General features: G+C 41.2%; 1 pseudogene; it reads left to right on the forward strand.

Annotated features, from left to right (window-relative positions):
- The first annotated feature begins 6398 nt into the window (after window positions 1–6398).
- Window positions 6399–7922, forward strand: LOC125118650 (RAC-alpha serine/threonine-protein kinase-like; annotated as a pseudogene).
- Window positions 7923–9026: the final 1104 nt, after the last annotated feature.

Consider the following 9026-nt stretch of genomic DNA (forward strand, 5'->3'; position numbering starts at 1 on the left):
AAAACAACTAGAGAAAGAAGAACAAACAAAACCCAAAGTTAGTAGAAGGAAAAAAATCATAAAGATCAGAGCAAAAATAAATAAAATACAGATGAAGAAAACAATAGAAGAGATCAATGAAACTAGAAGCTGATTCTTTGAAAAGATCAACAAAATTAGCAAACCTTCAGCCAGACTCCTCAAGAAAAAAGATGCTTCCAATCAATAAAATTATTAATGAAAAAGGAGAAAATACAACTGACACAACAGAAATAAAAAGGATCATAAGAGACAAGCAACTGTATGCCAATAAAGTGGACAATTTTAGAAGGGATGGACAAATTCTTAGAAAAGTAAAAACCTTCCAGGATTGAAACAGTAAGAAATATAAAATATGAATAGATAAATTACAAGTACTGATTAAAACTGTGATTAAAAAACTTCTAAAATAGCAAAAGCCTATGATCAGATGGCTTCACAGGCAAATTCTATTAAACATTTAGAAAAGAGTTACCAACAATCCTTCAGAAAATCTTCCAAAAAATTGCAGAGGAAAGAATATTCTCCAGCTCATTCTATGAGGCCACCATCACCCTGATACAAAAATCAAAAAAAAAGATACCACAAAAAAGAAAACTATAGGCCAATATCATTAATGAGCATAGATGTAAAAATATTCAGCAAAATATTAGCAAACTAAATCCAACATTGTATTAAAGGATCATACTCCATGATCAAGTAGGATTTATTCCAGGGATGCAAGGATTTTTCTTTATATGAAAATTAATCAATGTTATGCAGTACATTAATAAATTGAAGAATAAAAACCATATGATCATCTCAATAGATGCTGAAAAATCTTTTGACAAAGTTCAACACACATTTTTAATTAAAAAAAAAAAGCTCTAGAAAGTGGGCATAGAGGAAACCTACCTCAACATAATAAAGTCCCTATATGACAAATTCACAGCTAACATCATTTTCAATGGTGAAACACTGAAAGCATACCTGCTAGGATCAGGAACAAGAGGAGGTTGTCCACTCTCGCCACTCTTATTCAATATAGTTTTGGAAGTCGTAGCTATGGCAATCAGAAAATAAATGAAATAAAGGGAATCCAAATTGGAAAAGAAGTAAAACTGTCACTATTTACAGATGACATGAAACTACATATTGAAAACCCTAAAGATGCTACCAGAAAACTACTAAAGATCATCAATGAATTCAGTAAAGTTGCAGGATACAAAATTAATACACAGACATCTCCTACTTCCTATACCCTAACAAAGATCAGGAAGATAAATTAAGGAAAGAATTCCATTTATCATCACATCAAAAAGGATAAAATGCCCATGAGTAAACCCACCTAAAGAGGTACTCTGAAAACTATAAGATACCAATGAAGGAAATCAAAGATGACACAAATAGTTGGAAAGATATACCATATTCTTGGATTGGAAGAATCAATACAGTTCAAATGACAATACTACTCAAGGTAATCTACAGATTTAGTGCAATCCCTAATAAATTAACAATTATATTTTTCACAGAACCACAAAAGTTTTTTTTGTCTTTTTGCCTTTTCTAGGGCCACTCCCATGGCATATGAAGGGTCCCAGGCTAGGGGTCTAATCGGAGCTGTAGACGCTGGCCTACACCAGAGCCACAGTAATGCAGGATCCGAGCCATGTCTGCGACCTACACCACAACTCACAGCAACACCAGATCCTTAATCCACTGAGCAAGGCCAGGGATCAAACTCACAACCTCATGTTTCCTAGTCAGATTTGTTAACCACTGAGCCATGATGGGAACTCCAAAAAAGTTTTTTAAATTTGTATGGAAACACAAAACACCCCTAACGGCAAAGGCAACCTTGAGAAAGAAAAGCAGAGATGGGAGAATCCAGCTACCTGACTTCTGACCATACTACAAAGCTACAGTTATCAAAACAGTATGGTACTGGAACAAAGGCAGAAACATAGATAAGTGGAACAGCATAGAAAGCCCAAAAATAAACCCATGTGCCAATTAAACTATGACAAAGGAGGCAAGAATGTACAATGGAGAAAAGACAGTCACTTCAATAAGTGGTGCTGGAATATTGGACAGCTATGTAAAAGCATGAAATTAAAACATTCTGTAGCATCCTACACAAAATAAACTCAAAGTGGATTAAATACTTAAACATAATTCTGGATACTATAAAACTCTTGGAGGAAAACATAGGCAGAACACTCACTCTTTGCCATAAATTGTAGTAATATCTTTTCTGATCCACATCCTAGCATAATGAAAATAAAAATAAAAATAAACAAATGGCACCTAATTAAACTTAAAAGTTTTTGCACAGGAAACCATAAACAAAACTCAAAAACAACTTAGAGAATGGGAGAAAATCTTTTCAAATGAAGTGACCAACAAGGGATTAATTTCCAAAATATACAAACATCTCATACAGCTTTAAACAAAAAAAAAAAACAAAAGTGATCAGAAGATCTAAACAGACATTTCTCCAAAGACAGACAGATGGCCAAAAAAACATATGAAAAGATGCTCAACATCACTAATTGTTAAAGAAATGCAAATCAAAACTACAAAGACGTATCACCTCACACCAGTCAGAATGGACATCATCAAAAAGTTTACAAACAAGAAACTCTGAAGAGGATTTCCCTTCATGGCTCAATGGTTAATGAATACAACTAGTATCCATGAGGACATGGGTTCAACCCCTGGCCTCTCTCAGTGGTTTAAGGATCTGGCATTGCCATGAGCTGTAGGGTAGGTCACAGATGTGGCTTGGATCCCATGTTACTGTGGCTTTGGTAGAGGCCAGCAGCTATAGCTCCAATTCAACCCCTAGCCTGAGAACCTCCATATGCCATGGGTGCAGCCCTAAAAAGACAAAGAAAAAAAAGAAATGCTGGTAATGGTGTAGAGAAAAGATAAAACACCTACATTGTTGGTGGGAATGTAAGCTGGTGCAACCACTATGGAGAATGGTATGGTGGTTCCTTTAAAAACTAAATATAGATGTGTGACTGGATCACTATGCTGTACAATGGAAAACTGGCAGAAGACTGTAAACAAACTATAATGTAAAATACAAAAATCATTTAAAATATCAGGAACAAAACTAAACATAGAACTACCATATGATCCAGCACTCTCACTTCGCACATATACCTGGAGAAAAACATAGTTTTAAAAGATGCATGCACTCCAATGTTCATTGCATCACTATTTACAATAACCAAGATGTGGATGCAACCTAAATGTCCAGTAACAGAAGACTGGACAAAGAAAATGTGGTACATGTAAACAATGGAACATTACTCAGCCATAAAAAAGAATGAAATAATGCCATTTTCGGCAACATCAATGGACATAGAAATTATTATAATAAGTGAAGTCAGACAGAGAAAGCCAAATATCATATGAGATCACTAATATATGAAATCTAATAAAAGTGATACAAAGGAACTTATTTACAAAACAGAAATGGACTCACAGAGGTCAAAATCAAACTTATGGTTACCAAAAGGGAAACACTGGGGGGAGGGATAAATTAAGAAGTTGGGATTAACACATACACACTACTATATATAAAATAGATAACCACCGAGCCATGACGGGAATTCCAGTTAATGAATCCAACTGTGAACCATGAGGTTGCAGGTTTGATCCTTGGCCTCGATCAGTGGGTTAAGGATCTGGCATTGCCATGAGCTGTGGTGTGGGTCACAGATATGGCTTGGATCCTGTGTTGCTATGGCTGTGGTGTAAGCCAGCGGCTACAGCTCTGATTTGACCCCTAGCCTGGGAACCTCCATACGCCATGGGTGCAGCCCTAGAAAAGACAAAAAGACAATAAATAAATAAATAAATAAATAAATAAATAAATAAATAAATAAATAAATGATAGATGATAGATAGATAGGTAGATAGACAGATAACAAGGACCTACTTTATAGCACACTGTCCATTCATGTTGCTGCAGCAGTAGAGATGACATTAATGAAAATGGAAGAGTATGGAATTCCAAGAGCCCATCCCTTCAGAGAAACAAACAAAAAATGAGCATATAGTGTTAGTAGCAACTTTGTCAGAACTCTGGAAAATATTCAAAGGCTTACAGCAAAGAAATGAATACTGAATCAAGGAAAAGGTGACTGGTCCAAGGTAGGAGAGATTTGAGGCACTTTAACTTAAATTCACCCCACCCTTCTTCCCAGCACAGTGGCTGTGTTGAAGATGCCAGTCTGCATTCAAGTGTAGTTTCTGGAATTACATAGTGGATCTTGTTCACAAAGAATTGTTTTTCAATTTTGACCTCTCTGAGAATTAGTTTGTTATATTCTAGAGGTCAGACAGTAATTTCTAGCCTTGCCTGTCTTAGGAAGTTATGCTGTGCATTTTTTTTTTGGCATACCATGTTTGATTTGTTCTTTGTACCTTTGGAGTTTTCTGAGAAACTGAGCAGTAATGCAACAACTTTTTAAAATACATTTTAATAATTTTTAAAAAGGAATTAAGGCACTTGATTTGTTTCATGTCACTACTCTTTCACAGCATAATGTGGAGAGCTTTCCTTGAAAACATATAAAAGCAAAGCTGCTGCCACTGGAGATAAAAGATTACATTTGGAAAAACTATATGATGAAAATCTGGGAGGAAAAGCTAGAGGGTTACTTTGGGGAATAAGGACATTGAAAAAGCTCTCAGGTTCTATCAACCTGACAGGTCTGACACAGTTGAACCATTAGAGGGAGAATGCAGATTTGGGGTTTGGCTGGTAGACACCATAGATCCTCCCCTCTGCTCAGCATAGAGTTAGTAGAGAAAAAAATCCCAGCTCTAAGCTTCCTTCTGGTGAGGGGAAGAATTGATCCATGAGTCCAGTGCCCCAACTTCTTCAGAGCTGCCCAAAGGACTGTCATCTGTCTTACTAGTCTTGGAGCTCTGATGAGTCTGGTATAGTCTAGCCACCTGGGGAGAATGGAGATGGTGGTTTGGGGCTAATGAATGCATAGCTTCACCCTCATACCCCCATTTGAAACAGAGTAATCAAACAAAATCAAAGGCTCATATTATTTATCGCTGTGGCAGTGGTGTAGGCTGGCAGCTACAGCTCCGATTCGACCCCTAGCCTGGGAACTTCCATATGCCATAGTTTTGGCCCTAAGAAGACCCAAAAAAACTGATTCTTTCTAGGAAAAGAAAGAGATAGTAGAGACACTCAGAGCCTCCAGCTGAGATTGATGCGAGAGGGTCTTCTCTGGTATAAGGCCATGAAGAATGGGAGAAGTACCTACTTTGTCTAATGAACAGACACCAAGGCAAAGAGTTTAAGAAAATGAATAATTAGGAAAAAATATATTCCAAAACACTGGAGTAAAATAAATCTCTAGAAACCAGCCCTAATGAAATGGAATAATGTAACTTAGCTGACAGGAAATTCAAAATGACTGTTGAAAAGAAGTTTGCTGAGATGAAAATGAATAATGCATGAACAAAGAGAAAATTTCAACAAAGAATTAGAAAACATTCTTACAATATCAAAGAGAAATCATGGAGCTGAATTAAAATTTTCATTGGAGAGGTTTAAGAGCAGACCAAATCAACCAGAAGAAATGATTATCAAACTCAAAGAAAGGTTCTTGAAAATAATTCAGTCAGAGGAGTAAAAAGAAATAAAATGAAAAATAATGAATAAAACTTCATTATGATACATTGTCAAACAAACCAATAAATGCATTATGGGTATCCCAGAAAGTAAAGAGTAAAAACACCAGAAAGCTTATTCAAAGAAATAATAGCTGAAAGCTTCCCAGATCTACATAAGAAAATGGACATCCAGATACAAGAAGTCCAAAGAAAAACAATCATATAAAAGCAAAGATATCCACACCAAGACACAACATAATAAAATTGTCAAAGTCCAAGAAAAACAAAATTTTGAAAAAAGCAAGAGAAAAGCAACTTGTCATGTACATATTTTTCAGCAGAAACTTTGCACATTAAAAGGGAGTATGATGGCATATTCAAAGTGCTAAAAGAAAAAACTTCCAATCAATTATGTATATTTAGAAAACTGTCCTTCAAAAGTAAGAACAAGAGTTAATATATAAAGAGCTCGTACAACTCAATATCAAAAAACAAACAAGCTAGAGCAGCCAGCACAGCCCGGAGGAATGAGCCAGCAGCCGCTCATGAGCTCTGAGTCTGGGGGCACATGAGGCCTGCTGGGATGCGGAGGTGGGTGCCTGAGGCTGCAGCCCAGCTAGGTCTGCACTCCCACTGGACTCCACACCTGAGGCTGTAGGCTGCCAGCTGGGCTCAGAAGACCCTGCTGAGAGCAATGTGTGAGTGGGGTCTGGGCTGCACCAGACCGCGAGAGCCCCAGTGTCCTGAATGACGTGGCCATCACGAAGGAGGGCTGGCTGCACAAACAAGACTTGTTCCCTCCCAAAGCTCTGTGATTCCCACATGAGCTAGCCAATAGCCCCACCACTTGTCAAGTGCATCCTTCAGTGAGCGTGTCCCTCTGCTCACCTCAGGATCCCACAGGCTGCTGGGAGGTGGAGCCTCAGATGCAGGGGAGTACATCAAAACCTGGCTGCCCCAGTACTTCCTCCCAAAGAATGACACACCTTCATCAGCTACAAGGACTGGCTGCAGGACATGGAGCAGCAGGAGTCTCCCCTCAACTACTTCTCTGGCTCAATGCCAGCTGATGAAGACTAAGCAGTCACAGCCCAACACCATCATCTGCTGCCTACAGTGGACCATGGCCATCCAGCGCATATTTCATGTGGAGACGCCCAAGGAGTGGAAGGAGTGGACGACTACCATCCAGATGGTGGCTGACGAGCTCAAGCAGCAGGAGGAAGAGATGATGGACTTCCAGTCGGGCTGCCCCAGCAAGGACTTGGGGGCAGAGGAGATGGAGTTGTCCCTGTATAAGCCCAAACACCTCGTGACCATGAACAAGTTTGAGTACCTGAAGCTGCTGGGCAAAGGTACCTTCAGGAAGGTGATCCTGGCAAAGGAGGAGGCCACCAGCAGCTACTACACCATGAAGATCCTGAAGAAAGAGATAATTGTGGCCAGGGATGAGGTGGCCCACATGCTCAGAGAACTTCATCCTCTAGAACTTCCAGCACCCCTTCCATATGGCCCTGAAGTGCTCCTTCCAGACCTATGATTGCCTGTGCTTCATCATGGAGTATGCCAACAGGGGTGAGCTCTTCTTCCACCTGTCCTGGGAGCAGGTGTTCCCTGAAAATGGGGGCCAGCTTCTATGGTGCTGAGATTGTGTCAGCCCTGGACTACTTGCACTCTGAGAAGGACATGGTGCACCAGGACCTCAAGCTGGAGAACCTCATGCTGGACAAGGACAGGCACATCAAGATCATTGACTTCAGGCTCTGCAAGGAGGGCATCAAGGACAGTGCCACCATGAAGACATTCTGTGGGATGCCGGAGTACCTGGTCACCGAGGTGCAGGAGGACAACAACTATGGCCAGGCAGTTGTCTGGTGGGGTGTGGGTGTGGTCATGTATGAGATGATGTGCAGCCACCTGCCTTTTCTACAACCAGGACCATGAGAATCTCTTCAAACTCATTCTCATGAAGGAGATCCACTTTCCGTGCATGCTCAGCCCTGAGGCCAAGTCTCTGCTCCGAGGATGCCAAGGAGATCATGCAGCACCATTTCTTCACCAGCATCTTGTGGCAGGATGTGTACAAGAAGCTCAGCCCACCTTTTAAGCCTCAGGTCACATCTGAGACAGACACTAGGTACTTTGATGAGGAGTTCACAGCCCAGATGATCACCATCACGCCACCTGACCAAGACAATAGCATAGAGGGCGTGGACATCCAGCAGAGGCCTCACTTCCCCCAGTTCTCCTACTCTGCCAGTGGTACAGCCTGAAGAGGCCAGCCGGGCCATACTCACGGTCGCTGCCCTGGGCAGCTGTGCTCTCCGCACGACGGCTTTGAAGGAAGAGAGGAAGCCTCACTCCGACAATCCGTATTTAATGGTTTTTATTTCTGGGTGCATTTGGGTGGAACGAGGCTGCTCCTCCCACAGGGATGGGAGGCTTGGTACTATAGCAGGGCTTCCCACTTGGGGGCGGCCTCCCCACCCCCACCATCCAGGTCAGGAGGAAAACGTCCTGCAGTTTTTCCTAATTTATTCATCCAGTTTTCCAGATGAGGCCATGTGCCATATGCTCTCGGGCCAGATGGGCTCCTCCCTGCTGTCCTGGCCACACTGACTCGGGTCCCAGAAACAAGCTGGCCTGGGTATGCTGGCCTGGGCCCTCACTGAGGCTGGAGGAGAGTGGCCCCTGCCACGAGGCTTGGCCAGGTCTGCCCATGACACTGGTGCCAGGTGAAATCCTGCTTTGTTAGCCTGTTCACATGCATTCTGGAGGTTTAATCTCAGAAGAAAGCCCTCTCTCTGCCCCTGCCCCTTGGGACCATCACACCTGATGGCTGCCCTGGTTAGCATTTGTCTTTAGAAGCTTCACTCTCCCACAGTGGCCCAGGTCCTGTGCCACACCCTTTGGAGAGGCCATTGCTCAGCCCTCCACACCTCTGGCCAGATACTATGCAGCACCATGGTGTTTTTTTATATTCAACTTCAGTATTTTTACTATTATGAGACCTTCCTCCAAATTCTTCAATAAAAGTTGCTTTTCAAAAAAACAAACAAACAAAAAAAAAAAACAACCTGATTTTAAAATAGGCAGAAGATCTGAATAGACAGTTCTCCAAAGAATTTATACAGATGGCCAATGGGCACATGAAAAGATGCTCAGTATCACTAACTGTTAGAGATGCAAATCAAAACAGCAATGAGATATCACCTTATACCAGGTTATCATCAAAAAATGTACAAGTAGGAGTTCCTTTGTGGCCTAGTGGTTAAAGAATCCAGCATTTTCAGTGCTGTGACTCAGGTCAATGTTGTAACATCAGTTTGATCCCTGGCCTGGGAAATTCTGCATGCCATGGGCATGTAACAAGTAAC

Source organism: Phacochoerus africanus, chromosome X (genome assembly GCF_016906955.1).
Source record: "Phacochoerus africanus isolate WHEZ1 chromosome X, ROS_Pafr_v1, whole genome shotgun sequence".
NCBI classification, from domain to species: Eukaryota; Metazoa; Chordata; class Mammalia; order Artiodactyla; family Suidae; genus Phacochoerus; species Phacochoerus africanus.